The sequence below is a fragment of the Podarcis gaigeae genome, assembly GCF_964106915.1.
Source record: "Podarcis gaigeae genome assembly, chromosome: 18".
Lineage (NCBI taxonomy): Eukaryota > Metazoa > Chordata > Lepidosauria > Squamata > Lacertidae > Podarcis > Podarcis gaigeae.
In genome coordinates, this window is record NC_139696.1 from 12,634,906 (window position 1) to 12,650,084 (window position 15,179).

Here is a 15,179-nt window from a genome sequence, read left to right on the forward strand (position 1 = left end):
CCTAGTTGCCATTTTGGGGACAGATGGCTTGAAAGTTGTATTTTTCATTAGGCCTTTTTGGTTCCTGAAATCCATTCAGATTGTGCAGATAGAATATAATGGATAGAATTCCACAGGATGTGTTGCTAGTGTGTGAAGACAGGCAAGATACAAAGACCCCCAGGTGTGGAGATGTCAACATCTTCACTTGGTTGCAAGTGGTTGATAGCCAGAAGTGGACGCTGCCCCCAAGCCACCGGCCTGCAGAGATTTAGTCTCTTGAAAGAAGGGATGGTGGAGTGGCCAGGAGAGAGAAAAGGCCACCATGCAGAAATATCATGCAAACTCTTCTCCAGCCCTCTCTGGCGGAGGAAGAGGAGGGCGGGGGAGCACACTGTCCCCGGCAGCGCGATCCCGGCAGAGTGCCATCGCGGCTGCCCCCCCCGCCTGCGCTGGGCACCCGCCCCTGCAGGTGGCATGCCCCGCGCCCAGGATGCGTGCCAGCCCTGCCCCCGCCTGCTCTCCGCCCCGCCCCCCGCCAGTGCCGGAGCATGAAGCTCCACCATTGCCAGCCCTGGAATCTTTTTTGCATCCTGCTCAAGAACTACTGCACAGGTGAGGAGGAAGCGGGGAGAGGGATGCAAGGCGACAGGGAGAGAAGAAGGAGCCCTGTCTGGTGCCCAACCCAAAAGATGCCTGTCAGAGCAGCAAGGCAGGTTCTTCTTCTGTTCTTATGGAACCTCCAGAGACATCTGGCCAGCTGGGCTAAATGGGCCAGCCTTGGTCTGACCCAGCAGAGGGGCTCTTTCCCCATCCTTATGAGACGGGCTGCCCTGACTCGCTTTCTGACACAGCCGTGGAATAGGTTTAACTACATATGCCAGGTTCATCGAGGCTGCTGACTCAGAGGGATTCATTTCAGCAAACGTGGGGGGCGGGGGCCGTGACGGCCACCGAGGAGATGACCTCCTCACCCAATTCCCTGACCTTTCCCCCTAAGTCTCTGCCCGCTGGAAGGTCAGGTAGCCTCCGTGAGAGCAGCAGCAGCAGAGGCTGCAGGTGACTCAGCACAGTTCAGCCCCTGGAGGAAACCGCAGGAAAGAGGTCTCTGAGTCCAACCTCCAGAAAACGGGGAAGGAAGCTCTGCTGCTGGCGGCTGCAGGTGGGATTCTGCAAGGAGGGTGCCAAGTGCGAGCCACGTGTGGTTGGCACACGGGAAGTGGGTCCCTTGCATCACCCTCTGCAGCGTGGAAAGGAACTTAGAATCGCCTTTGTGTCGGCCACATTTCCTGCCTGAGTGCAGGAAATCATCACGCTCTTGAGGCTGGATATTTCAGGCAAGAGCCCAACGTCTCCCTCTGGTTCAGGCGCCGGGATTTCTAACCCCACCACCATTAAGTGGCAGCAGAGAGGTGGATCGCTAACCCTGTGCTTCAGGAACATTCCTGGGATAGCTCAGCCATCAGAGGAGGCGGCTCTTGAACTCAGAGTTGTGGGTTCGAGCCCCATGCTGCGCAAAATACTCCTGTGTCGCAGGGGGTTGGGCTACATGACCCTCAGGGTCCTTTCCAATAATTCTGTGAAAAACCTGCTGGATCAGGACAAAAGGGGGCCCGTCCAGTCCAGCCTCCTCTTCTTACAGTGAGTAGCCAGGTACCTCTTGCAGGAAACCCACAAGCAGGATGCAAGCGCAAGTGCAATTCACCCCACCTGCAGCAGTCTCCAGCAACCGGGATTCAGAAGCACTGCCGCCTCAGACCAGGCAGGCAGAGCAGAGCACAAGGAAGTTTTTGATGTTTTATTGTTTTCATATTTCACTGGAAGCCGCCCAGAGTGTGGAGCAATCCAGGCAGGTGGGTGGCAAATACATAATAATTTTATTAATACATGAAGAAGAACTTTCTTTTGCTTGTCCTGAATCTCAGAACATTCAGCTGCCTTTGGCTTTTGCCAGCTCCCCGCCTCATGCTCAAAGAACGATGGCAAGCCCCTTTTGCAAAATGAAGCCAGGCACAAATGCTGCCAGCTGAGTCTTCCTGCAGGAGGAGGAACTCAGCTCTTGCTGCTCGGCTGTGAAGGATCAGGCAGGCCTCTGGGTTTCCCTGACCTTTCCCTGGAGAGTCACCCATGTCACATGAGGCCAGCAACATGACGGCACCTTCTTGATGATCGGGCGTCCTGGACAAAGACTGCCGGCGTGTGCAGGGCGGCCTTGTGACTGCTCTCCCACCGCTCTACGATGTGAGAAGCTCTTGTTTGGGGAATGAAGTGCAGCACCCACGACTGGCTCAAAATAGACACAGGAGCCCACGAGGCCGGTGTTGCAATCTGGAGGAAGGAAGCAGCACCCCAAGGGTTTATTCTGCAAAGAGATGAGGGAGGGAGGGAGGGGGTGCTTTATTTCCCTGTGAGCCTTGAGCCAATCGTGACATGGGGCTTTTCGGTAAAGGCCAATGACCGAGGCATCATGTGAGGCATGGGGGGGTGCACGGAGCCTGCCGGGAAGGGGGGGGCGGATGGAGGGGAGAGGCCTCCTTTGTCGCCTGCCCTCCAGTCACGCTGGCCTGGCAGAGACTCAGGAGCTGAGCTCACCCCTGGGAAAGAGCGGGGAGAGAAGCATCTCTGCAGCCGCCCCCAGGCGGGAGCAGGAAGCTGGAGAATAATAATAATAATAATAATTTATTATTTATACCCCGCCCATCTGGCTGGGCCTCCCCAGCCACTCTGGGCGGCTTCCATAAAAGCCAAAAATACAGTAAAATATCACATGTTAAAAACTTCCCTGAACAGGGCTGCCTTAAGATGTCTTCTGAATGTCAGGTAGTTGTTTATCGCTTTGACATCTGATGGGAGGGCGTTCCACAGGGCGGGCGCCACTACCGAGAAGGCCCTCTGCCTGGTTCCCTGTAGCTTTGCTTCTCGCAATGAGGGAACCGCCAGAAGGCCCTCGGCGCTGGACCTCAGTGTCCAGGCAGAACGATGGGGGTGGAGACGCTCCTTTAGGTATACTGGGCCAAGGCCGTTTAGGGCTTTAAAGGTCAGCACCAACACTTTGAATTGTGCTCGGAAACATACTGGGAGCCAATGTAGGTCTTTCAAGACCGGTGTTATATGGTCTCGGCGGCCGCCCCCAGTCACCAGTCTAGCTGCCGCATTCTGGATTAGTTGTAGTTTCCGAGTCACCTTCAAAGGTAGCCCCACGTAGAGTGCATTGCAGTAGTCCAAGCGGGAGATAACCAGAGCATGCACCACTCTGGCAAGACAGTCCGCAGGCAGATAGGGTCTCAGCCTACGTACCAGATGGAGCTGGCAGACAGCTGCCCTGGACACAGATTTGACCTGTGCCTCCATGGACAGCTGTGAGTCCAAAATGACTCCCAGACTGCGCACCTGGTCCTTCAGGGGCACAGTTACCCCATTCAGGACCAGGGAATCCTCCACACCTGCCCGCCTCCTGTCCCCCCAAAACAGTACTTCTGTCTTGTCAGGATTCAACCTCAATCTGTTAGCCGCCATCCATCCTCCAACCACCTCCAGACACTCACACAGGACCTTCACTGCCCTCACTGGTTCTGATTTAAAAGAGAGGTAGAGCTGGGTATCATCTGCATACTGATGAACACCCAGCCCAAACCTCCTGATGATCTCTCCCAGCGGCTGCATGTAAATGTTGAAAAGCATGGGGGAGAGGACAGAACCCTGAGGCACCCCACAAGTGAGAGCCCAGGGGTCTGAACACTCATCCCCCACCACCACTTTCTGAACACGGCCCAGGAGGAAGGAGCGGAACCACTGTAGGACAGTGCCCCCAGCTCCCAGCCCCTCAAGACGGTCCAGAAGGATGTTATGGTCGATGGTATCAAACGCCGCTGAGAGATCCAGCAAAACTAGGAAACAGCTCTCACCTTTGTCCCTAGCCCGCCGGAGATCATCAACCAGTGTGACCAAGGCAGTTTCAGTCCCATGATGAGGCCTGAATCCCGACTGGAAGGGATCCAAATGGTCCGCTTCTTCCAGGCGTGCCTGGAGTCGTTCGGCAACCGCTCGCTCAATCACCTTGCCCAAGAATGGAAGATTTGAGACTGGGCGATAATTGGCCATCATGGCCGCATCTAAAGATGGTTTTTTAAGAAGCGGTTTAATAACCGCCTCTTTCAGCGGGTCTGGGAAGGCTCCCTCACGGAGGGAAGCATTCACCACCCCATGAAGCCCATCGCCCAGTCCTTCCTGGCTAGCTTTTATAAGCCAGGATGGGCAAGGATCCAGGAGACAGGTGGTTGGTTTCACTCGTCCAAGCAGCCTGTCCACATCCTCGGAGGTAACAGATTGGAATTGATCCCACTCAACTTGACTAGACAGGACTCTAGCACTCTCCCGCCCCGGCCCTGCTCCCATGGTGGAGTCTACTTCTTCCAGAATCTGAGCGATTTTATCCGCAAAAAACTTTGCAAAATCATTGCAGGAGAACATGTGGCCCGTACTGGGCCCCGATGTTGCAGGTGGTTCCGCTAAATTGTGAACCACCTGAAAAAGTCTCCTGCTGCTGTTTTCTGCAGATGCAATAGAGGCGGCAAAGAAAGTCTTCTTCGCCGTCGCTATCACCACTTGGTAGGCTCGACGTTGAGCTCTAACCTGTGTCCGGTCAGATTCGGAATGAGTTATCCGCCACCGGCGCTCTAGCCATCTCAACGATTATTTCATTGCCCTCAGATCCGTGGAAAACCACGGGGCTCTCCGGGCTCCATGCAATCGGAGAGGGCGCTTCGGAGCCAAACAGTCAATAGCCCTGGTTAACTCCGCATTCCAGCGGGCCACCAGGGAATCAGCTGAAAGGCCATCAACATGGGATAAAGCATCCCCTACCACTCTCTGGAAACCATTTGGATCCCTTAAGTGGCGGGGGCGGACCATCCGAATCGGTCCCACCTCCCTGCAGAGGGGATGGGTCACAGAGAAGTCCAGTTGCACCAGGAAGTGATCTGACCATGGCACTTCTTTCGTTTCGCTTTTACTTAGTGTCAGATCACCAACATCCATAGAGGTAAACACCAGGTCCAAGGCATGTCCGCGGCTATGGGTTGGGCCAGACTTATTCAGGGACAGCCCCATGGAGGCCATGCTTTCCACGAAGTCCCGAGCGGCCCCTTGTAAGGTCGTGTCGGCATGGATGTTAAAATCCCCTAGGACGACCAAGCTAGGTGTCTCCAGGAGAACATCCGTCACGACCTGAAGCAGCTCGGGCAGGGAATCCTTGGTGCAGCGGGGAGATCGGTACACCAAAAGGAATCCTGTACTGCCCCTATTGCCCAACTTCCAGAACGTGCACTCGGAAAACTGGGTCTTCCCAATAGGACGCCTGGTGCAAACTAATGACTTTCTAAAAATCACTGCAACCCCCCTCCCCGCCCACATGACCTGGGTTGCTGTGCGTAAGAGAAACCTGGTGGACAAGCAGCGGCAAGGACAGGCCCATCTGCTTCATCCAACCAAGTCTCTGTTACACATGCCAGGTCAAGTCCTCCATCCATGATCAAGTCATGGATGGCAGTGGTCTTATGAATCATTGACCTGGCATTGCACAGCAACACATTCAGGTCATGTGGGTATCCCTTGCTGATTCTAGTATCCATCCGGTCAGGACCAGACCCAGAGGCAGGGATAGTCCTCAGACAACGACTAAACCTGCCTCCTCTGTAATGACATGGTCTGGTCTTAGCGTAACTCCTCCTCCTACCCGTGATCACTAAGATCGGTTGTCCCAGTGCATCCCCCCCGTGGAACATGCCCCAGCCATTTTGTGGGCTGGGGCCCACTCCCCGGCAGCCCTGACCCCTCCCCCTAAGAACAAAATAACAACTTAAACAAACAAACAAAACCAATAAAACAATACAAACAAAAAAAAATAATGTAAAAATTATAAAAACATCAAAATAAAAAAGATAATTCCCCAAACCCAACCAAACATCCATCCCACCCCCACCCCCCACATACAAATAATCCAAAAGAAAATTTTAAAAAATATTTTAAAAACGCTCTGTGCCCCTCCTGCAGTAACAACTGTCCTAGTGAGGCCTGTCAGGCCCCGCCCTGGGCCAGGTGGTAAGTGGCAAGAGCAGGGCCCTCAGGCACTCACTCAGGGGAGTCCTCCTGGGCAGCCTTCTGCCAGGAGGGGTGAGGTCAGAGAGGGAAGGCGAGCCAGGGACTCCCACATGCCCCTGGTCCTCCTTCTGAGACAAACTGCACACTCTCCCTTTCTCTTTGTCGTTGTGGTGCCCATTAGGGCTGGGCAACATCATCCATAGCTGGTTTGAAGTCCACATGGTGGTAACGGTTTCATAATATGCATTGAATCATAGAATTGCAGAGTTGGAAGGGACTCCAAGGATCATCTAGTCCAATCCCCTGCATGCAGGAATACGCAGTTGGCCCAGTTGGGGATCGAAGCTGCAACCTTGGCGTTATCAGCTCAAAACAACTGAGCTTTCCAGGCTGATTGATGTGGCCATACATCACAAATTGCATTACGTGTGCTGTGTAAAAAACCGTGATGTGGGGAAAACTGTGAAGCTGATCATTGCTTCTCCCATGGATCTGTTGCTCTGTACTATAAAATGACCATTGTAAAGTAAAAAAAAAAAAAGTCTGTTTCAGACCCCTAAAGTAGTAGCAGCTGCCGGGACATTGCCCTGTTCACCTCTACCTAGCTCCATTCTTATTTCAGACACTGTGATCGGTCAGTATATTGCAATGTTTATCTGGGGATAGAGCACAATGTTGAAAGCCAGACGTCACCCAGTCCCAGGGCCCATCTTCAAACACAGCCTGGAAAGTCGCCCTGAGCCTGTGGCCGGAAGTTGTTCCCAGCCCCAAAGAGCCTCACAAAGATGTCTGCCAACGTGGCATGAAGGCTGGCAACATTGATCCCGCCATGTGGGAATCCCTTGCTGAAGACCATGGTGCCTGGAGACAGGCAGTCAGGTGCCCAGAGGAGGAATGGCCACTGGGAGGAGCGCAGAGAGAAGAAACGCCCTGGCACTTTTGCAGCAGCAAAACCAGATGCCCTCCTCTGCCCCGGCTGCAACAAAACACATCTCTCCCACATCAGTCTCTGCAACCACAGCAGACACTGCAACCGTTCAAGGGCTTGACCTCAACCCCCTCAGGAACTCCTCCATTGTCTCTCGAGACAGACAGAGGCCAACAACTTATTTTCACCACAGAGATGCTAAGTGAGACAGGAGAGAGCAGCAGCCTCACTTTCCACCCATGTTTCTCCCTCTGCCGCAAGAAATTGGCTCAGGGACACAGGACGTTGCAGTACCTGTGCATGTGCAGAGTGCTTACGAAGAGAAGGGAGGGTTTGGGGGCTCCCTGGGCACGGCTTTTAGGCGCTGCTCAGTCAAAGAAATGCACATGGTGGAGAATTAAATATTTATTGTCACATGAAACACTCGCAGTCACTTCTCCAGCTCCAGATACCTACGCCACTGTGATAGGAATTTTATGGTCTTAGATATATGGTAATGTTCATAAGTGTACCAACCAAGCACATACATAGATCAGCACAGGAAGACCAACCTGGAACCATTTTGATTCCTAAACTGACCAAATGTTTTCTCTGCAAGGTCAAACTTAAAAAGCCTCCCCATTGTCTTTTCCTTCACAAATCCTGTCTTATGGGGGGGTTGAATAGGGTCTGAGCCTGTGACATGGCCCAGGAACTAAATATTTATCACTATTTATCACTACAAAAGACTGGCCATGCTCCGCAGGCAATCCAATCAAGTAACCTGCCAGACAAGAGATAAACAAGGAGATATTCAAATTTCTGTTTAGACTGCCTTTTTCTGTGATGTATGTATGATGTTTCTGGGGGTGGTCTTCATCTACAGGGTGGAATTTCAAAAGTCTTTATAAGGGTATGCACCTCCTCCTTCTCCTGCGGGTGAGGGGAGCACCCTGTTGCAACAGATCAATAAAGATCAAGCTTACTAGCTGCTTTGCTTCTCAATATTCTCTGCTTGGCCTGTTATTTTCTCCTACCAATAGGGAACCTATGTAAGGACTCTATATGGGCTCTTGGATACCCCATAAGGGAAAAGGGCATATTTTTAATTACAACAGATGGCGACCACGCTCAAAGGGACTTTGGGTTACCTGGATTCTGGAAGCGAGGAAGGACTGGTGATCCAGCGTGCACCAGGCAGTTTGCCAGGAGGAATAACCAGTCTTCCATCGATCCCAGGGTCTGGAAATAACTGGAGGTCCAGCGGGGTTAACCAGAGGAAGCAACGCTTGATCAGGCCGGCCTTAAACAACCAGTCAAGAGATCGTGGGATCACCAGGAACAGCGCATGCGGAAGTGAGTATAAGTAGGAAACACGGGTAGTGGGTTGGGTTCTCTAAACCACAGCAACCAAAATTCTTTAACTCTTCCTTTTCCCTTCAAATCTAAACTTTCATAAATATTATAAGCAACTGTATAAAAAAGAAAAAGAAGATCTAGGGAAAATGGAGCAATTTATAAAGAACAACGGACTGCAACGGATTCCGAAGGATAAAAAGAATCTACTAAATGGCGTAATTACAAGTCAGGAAGTGGAACATGCAATAAAATCAATGCAAATTCGCAAGACACCAGGACCTGATGGTCTATCAGCGAAATATTATAAGACATTGAAAGATTGGCTTATACAACCTCTGGTAGAAATATCTATTTCAATTTTACGGGGGGGGGGGGGGGGGAGAAGCACCTGAAACCTGGAAACAAGCTTACATTACTCTGATTCCTAAACAGGGTCAGGATAGATCCAATGTAAAAAACTATAGACCAATCTCCCTACTTAATGTGGATTATAATTTTTTTGCAAATATACTGGCTAATAGGCTAAAAAAGGTTTTTTCTGAGTATATTCGTAAAGATATGCAATAAAATTCAACTAAGGGGAAACAAGGAAGTCATTTTACAAAGTAAATAACTGTTATTTTCAATAAGGTTATGCTTTATGTTTGTTATGTTTTATTTGTTTTATGTTTTTGTTTGTCGCTGATGTTGTAAAAACAATTGATTTTTTTGCAAAAAAAAAAAATGATTTCCCCCTAACATGGCCATAAAGAGCTACATCCTGAGCAGCTACCCTGGGGTGGACCCCACCCGCCTGAAGGTGGCCCTGGCCAGAGGCCTGGAAAGGGGCTGCCTCATCCAGCTACAAAACTCTTTTGCACTGGGGGCCACAGGGAGATTCAAGGTGAGGGGAAGGGGCTAATAAAAATTTTTTTGGGGGAAAAAATCTAATCTAAACTTTCTACTTTTTTCCTAATCTAACCCTTGAAAATTTGCCTTCTCCTCCTTTCTGTCCCCTCAATCTCAACACCAGCCCTACTTTTTTTTTTTTTTAATATATTTTATTAAGGGTTTTCTTGTTTTACAGTGTAAGTGTAATGCCTCGTGTATTTTTTTTTCCCCCGTGTAACATTTTTACAAATCCATTTCATTTGTTGAGGCATTAGGAGGAGAAGAAAAAAGAAAAAAGAAGAAGAAGAAAGGAGGGTGGAAGGAGGGGAGATGGATGGGGGTGGGGTGGGGTAGCGGTGTTTCTATTATGCTTAATGTATGTAGTTTGGTGTCAGCGTGCTTGTGTTGTTCACTTGTGTTCCTTTGGTGGTGAGAGAGGTTGGGGTTGGCCTAGGATGTGATTGTTTGTTTGTGATTGGCTGTGGTGATCTTTGTTTTCGTGTGTGAGTGAGGTGGGTGGGTGTTTTGGGTCAAGTTAGCCATATTGATTTGTATGCTGTTGGTGGATTATTGTCATTGTCCTGTTGGGCTGTGTATGTGATAAAGGGGAGCCATACCGGGGTGAAGGTGTCTTCTTCTGTTTGTCCCCGTGTCAGTTTCAGTTTGTTAGTTAATTTTTCTAGTAGGGCTGTTTCCCATACTATTTGGTACCATTGGTCTATGCTTACTCCTGACAGGTCTCTCCAGTGTCTGGTTATGGTGTTTCTGGCTGCTGAAAGTAGGTGGGTTATGAGTTCTTTGTGGAGTAAATGGGCATTGTTGTCTTGGAAGATGTTTAGTAGGGCCAATTCTGGGGTGAAGTCTAATACTTGCTTTGTTATTTTACATATTTCTTGTATGGCTGTTGTCCAGAATAGTTGGATTTTGGGACACTCCCACCACATGTGGAGGTATGTGCCTGTGGAGGTGCACCCTCTCCAGCATTTTGGTGAGGTTCCTGGGTGTATTAGCGCTAGTTTCCTTGGTGTTAGGTACCACCTGTAGGTGAGTTTCAGTGTGAGTTCTTTTCTTTTTGTTGATATGGATTTAAAGGGGGGTTTAGACCACATTCTGGTCCATTGAGTGGGGTTAATCTCATAGCCTATGTCATTCTCCCATTGTTTTTTGATTGCGTCTAGGGGGTTTGCGGGATTTTGGAGTAGTATTTTGTATATTGCGGATACCGTCCCTTTACCATTTCCCTTTGTTGTTAGGAGGAGGTTTTCAAAGGTTGTCAGGGGCCTAGTTGCTGCTGATTTTACTGTTGGGTTGTTTAAGAGGGCATGTAGTTGGTGTTGTGTTAACCAGGGCATTTGGGTGTCTTCTAGTTTGTCTTGTATTTCTTGTGTTGACAAGGGTTTGTTATTTTTATAAAAGTCTATTAGGCGATATAAGCCTTTGGTTCGCCAGGCTTTTATCTGGAGGTTTTGTGCTGCATGGTGGAATAATGGGTGGTACGCCAGGGGGATTAGTGGGGATGGGGTTGGGGATAGTTTACCTATTTGTGTTTTCCATGCTTTGAGCATGGTCTGTGTGTACCTGTTAAGTGTTGTGGGAATTTTCTTTAGTTTTTTTGGGAGGAGTGGGTATGTTGTGGTGCAGGTGTTTTCAATTGTGTCCCTCTCTAGGTGTACCCATTGTTTTGTCTCATCTTCTAGTATATATGGGATTATATGGCGTATTTGGTTGGCATTGTAATATGCTTCTATGTTGGGGATTCCCCATCCTCCTTCTGAGGTGGGGAGGTGCAGGTATTTGGGGCTTATTCTTGGTTTTTTATGTGAGAAGATGAAAGAGTGTAGTTTTCTCTGCCAACTGCGGAGTTGGGTTGAGGGGATCCAGATTGGGAGGGTTTGGAATAGGTAGGTTAGTTTTGGGAGTGTGATCATTTTGATCATGGCTATTTTGTCTGAGAGAGTGAAATTCGTGTTATTCCATCTCTTTAGGTCTTTGTTAATTTGCCGCCACAGGGGCTTGTAGTTGTGGAGGTACAATTTGTTGAGGTTTCTGGTTATTTGTACCCCTAGGTATCTGAACTTGGTGTGGCAGAGTTTTATTTTGGTGACCTTCGTGAGCTCTTTTTGGGTGTGAGGAGGGGTGTTGAAGCACATAGCTTCTGACTTTGTAAAATTTACCTGTAGGCCCGACACCATTGCAAATTTGTTGAGTTCTCTGATTAGGGAGGTTGCTGTGCTTATGGGGTCTGGTGTTGTCACCATTAGGTCATCTGCAAAGAGCCCTAATTTATAGGTTCTGCCTTTTATTTCCACTCCCTTGATGTCTGTGGCTGCTCGGATGCGAACACCAGCCCTACTTCTTTCATTTCCCTTCTACAGTCACTTCTTTCACTTAATTCTATATGCCGACCTATTCCTTTGGTGTTTTGCACAGAAAAGGTAGTGCTTTTTCTTCTGCACTGAAACTATAACTCCCAGGTGTTAGAGATGACCTGTGAGCAGAGAAAGCAAGGGCACCTGATTCCTTTCCTTCTTTGTCATTTCTGAGTCCCAATCTGGCATTGCGCTACGCAAGCGTCCAGTAGGGAACTCTCAGGTTAGATTGTAAGAGGCAGGAGGTTGCTGTGGGCTCCCTGGCTGAGAAATGACCAAAGGGGGGGTTGAGATCGCTGACCGCACTGTTAGCTTGGTAGCCAGGAAAGGCCAACAGCTGTACCAGCCTAGTAAGTCAGGCCAGATGAACGGCGGTGCGTCACAATAATAATTCTCGGAGTTGTCCAAATTGAGTCTACTGTGGGTTATTTATTGTGTTTCCTGAAAAGTGGGGATACTGCAGTATAAAAGTAAAAGCTAGCGCTATTAAAATTCTTAAAATGGGTGCACCTCATTCAAACGAAATGAACCCGCAGACTCCTGATGGGGAAGAAGCCCGGTGGGTGCTTACTTCCCACCTGGACTCTTGACAGTCCCCTTCATTTGTGTTTAAGAAATGTTTTCCCTGTGTTTAAATTGGCCTTAGGTAACATCCAGCAGCTGCTTACCTTAAATGTGCCATCTAAAATAAAAATGCAAGCTTGCTTCAAAATTTTAAATCTAAGAAAGCCATGTTGGGCCTTATCAATCTTAAACAAGACAAAAACGAGCATGAAGTGTGCAAATGTTTGTTATTTGAGAAAGGCTCCAAAGAGTCTACAGACCAATCTCCCTACTTAATGTGGATTATAAATTTTTTGCAAATATACTGGCTAATAGGCTAAAAAAGGTTTTATCTGAGTATATTCATAAAGACCAGGCAGGATTTCTGCCTGGAAGACATATGAAAGCCAATATTAGAAATGTCGTGGATATTTTGAAAAGTTAGAAGCAAGAAAGAGTTGTAAAGCAATGTTAATGCTTATCGATGCTGAGAAAGCCTTTGACAATGTTTCTTGGAGTTTTATGTTACATAACTTAGAGAGTATGGGGAGAGGTCATGATTTTATAAATGGTATTAAAGCGATCTATCAAGAACAAAAAGCTAAAATTATTGTAAATAATGTGGTTTCAGAGGAAATTAGAATTGAGAAGGGAACCAGGCAAGGGTGCCCACCGTCCCCTCTGCTGTTTATCTCAGTACTGGAGGTCTTGTTCATCTTTTCTAATCATACTTAGCAAGTCAAAGGTATTACAGTAGGTTCAAAACAATACAAATTAAAAGCCTTTGCTGATGATTTGGTTCTGACATTACAAGATCCAGACTCCAGTGCAGTTAAAGCACTGGAGCTAATACATGAGTTTGGTCAGGTAGCAGGATTTAAATTAAACAAGAGCAAGACCAAAGTAATAGAGAAAAATCTGGATAATGAAGAAAGGAAAATATTACAGGGGAAAAACGGGCCTAGATTTTGTGAAAAAAGTTAAATATTTGGGGGTGAACCTGTCTGGGAAACATTTGAATCTGTATAAGGATAACTATGAGAAAATATGGAATGAAATTAAAAGAGATTTAGAGGTGTGGTCTAACTTAAAATTGTCATTAATGGGCCGGATTTCTGTGATTTAGATGAATGTGCAGACAAAGATGCTTTTTTTGTTTCAAGCCCTCCCAATTATAGACAATGTGAAATGTTTTAAAGAAAAAATGTTGAAATATACATTTATAAAGAAAACAGAGGCCTTTCTTCTTGGAATAATAGGTTCGGAATTGCCCAAGAAAGACGTTAATTTACTTTTGTATGCCACAACTGCGGCTCATATTTTGTTAGCTAAAAAGTGGAAAACTCAAGAATTACCAACAGTAGAAGAATGGCAGATGAAGATGATGGATTTTATGGAGCTAGCCGATCTAACCGGAAGAGTCTGCGACCAGAAGGAGGAGGAACACCACGAAGAATGGAAGAAATTTAATGACTATTTAGCTAAATTTGTGAAGCTAAAATAATTGGAAATAGCTTCCAGCTGCTTGCTCTTCTTTCAAAGGACTCAAGAAGAGCTTCTGAGATCCGAGGCAGCTCACGAGTAGGTACTCTCCTTCAGAGCCTGTTTAAACTCCCAGCACGGAAACATCAAATGGATGCACGAAGAATGCTTGCCAAACAGAAGTTGGCCGCATACAAAAATGGGCATTTCTCTGTCCCAGCAACTCCTCTAAGGACAACAATAGTTTTAAGGCAGAGACCAGAATGGGTTTTAAGGAAAGGTAATATAAAAGAGATTGTTGATCCTCTGCAAGCAATTCAGATGGTATTAGATACATTTGGAATTCCTTATTACTAAAGAATGACTTTTAAAAGGATATTAAAAAAAGCATTGTCAGGATCAGCTTTCATATTATGTAGAGTGTCATATAAATTATATCCAGGAATAAAATTGAGAATGTATTGAAGAAAAAGAATCTTGATGTAATTTGTTTACAGGAAACACATGTGGCCAAAAAACAAACATATTTTGACAAATAAAAGGTTAGGGGTTGAGTTTATTAACTCAAATGTGAACAAAAAAAGAGGGGTAGTGATCTATGTTAAGGGAAAATGGGAACCCAAACTAATCTGATTATCGGCCAAGTATTATAAAATTTTAGAAGATCAATTAACTCCAGTGTTATGCGAGGTCATGAACAGCATTTTTTGCGAGGAGGGAAGATACCAGACACTTGGAAGGAGGCACATATCACGATGATTCCCAAACCCGACACTGACAGATTGAATATAAAAAATTACAGACCCATATCATTACTAAACAATGATTACAAAATTTTTGCAGAAGTATTGGCAAATAGACTTAAAAAATAAATAAAGGGCAGAAAAATTTGTCTGCAAATGGTGAGGCTGAAATGACTGAGAATGTTAAAGATCCTATGAATTCTGACTCTGGCCATTTCCCCCCATATACAAGGGCGTGGCTGATTGTTCCATGAATGACCAGAGGGAAATCACACAAAATGATAGCCCACATTTTTTAATAAACACCTACTCTCAATTCCCTGTAAATAAAGGAAGCGCTCCCTTTGCTTGGGCTGCAGGAAAACAATATTGGCCAGGTGAGAAGCAAACATGATCCCTTAGAAATGAGTTAACAGAAATTCAATTTGACCAACTTCTATTGCTAGCTTTGGTGAATACTTGAATTGCTGAGTTTCTTATTTTTTTTTAAAAAAATCTAACCCTATTTTTAAAATCTACTCCTTACCCTTCCCTTCCTTTATTCAAATGGTCATTTAGCCAAAAGATGCAACATTTTAAATGGTATAAAAGATTTGCTGAGACATGAACTCTGCACATGCACAGAGGTTAGGTCAGCTTAAAAAAATTACACTAAATACATCAACAACAAACCAGACCCAACCACCAACCCATCCCCCAGGGTAACGGGAGAGGAGTTAGGTGCTGCTCCTTATATACTTGACCCAATTGCTGACACAGCTTGATGAACACAACTCAGCAGCACCTGCCATGTTTCACAGCGGTAAAGCTGGGTCTCGTTATTTTGCT

General features: G+C 47.0%; 2 protein-coding genes and 1 long non-coding RNA gene across 4 annotated transcripts in view; 1 reads left to right on the forward strand and 2 right to left on the reverse strand.

Moving 5' to 3' along the window:
- Nucleotides 1–15,179, forward strand: part of LOC310835890 — a 230,989-nt gene that overhangs the window by 126,729 nt on the left and 89,081 nt on the right. The window lies entirely within an intron of this gene.
- DIRAS1 (DIRAS family GTPase 1) overlaps nt 1–15,179 on the reverse strand; it is a 140,273-nt gene that overhangs the window by 42,728 nt on the left and 82,366 nt on the right. The window lies entirely within an intron of this gene.
- The window catches only part of GNG7 (G protein subunit gamma 7), a 93,258-nt gene that overhangs the window by 26,769 nt on the left and 51,310 nt on the right, over nt 1–15,179 (reverse strand). The window lies entirely within an intron of this gene.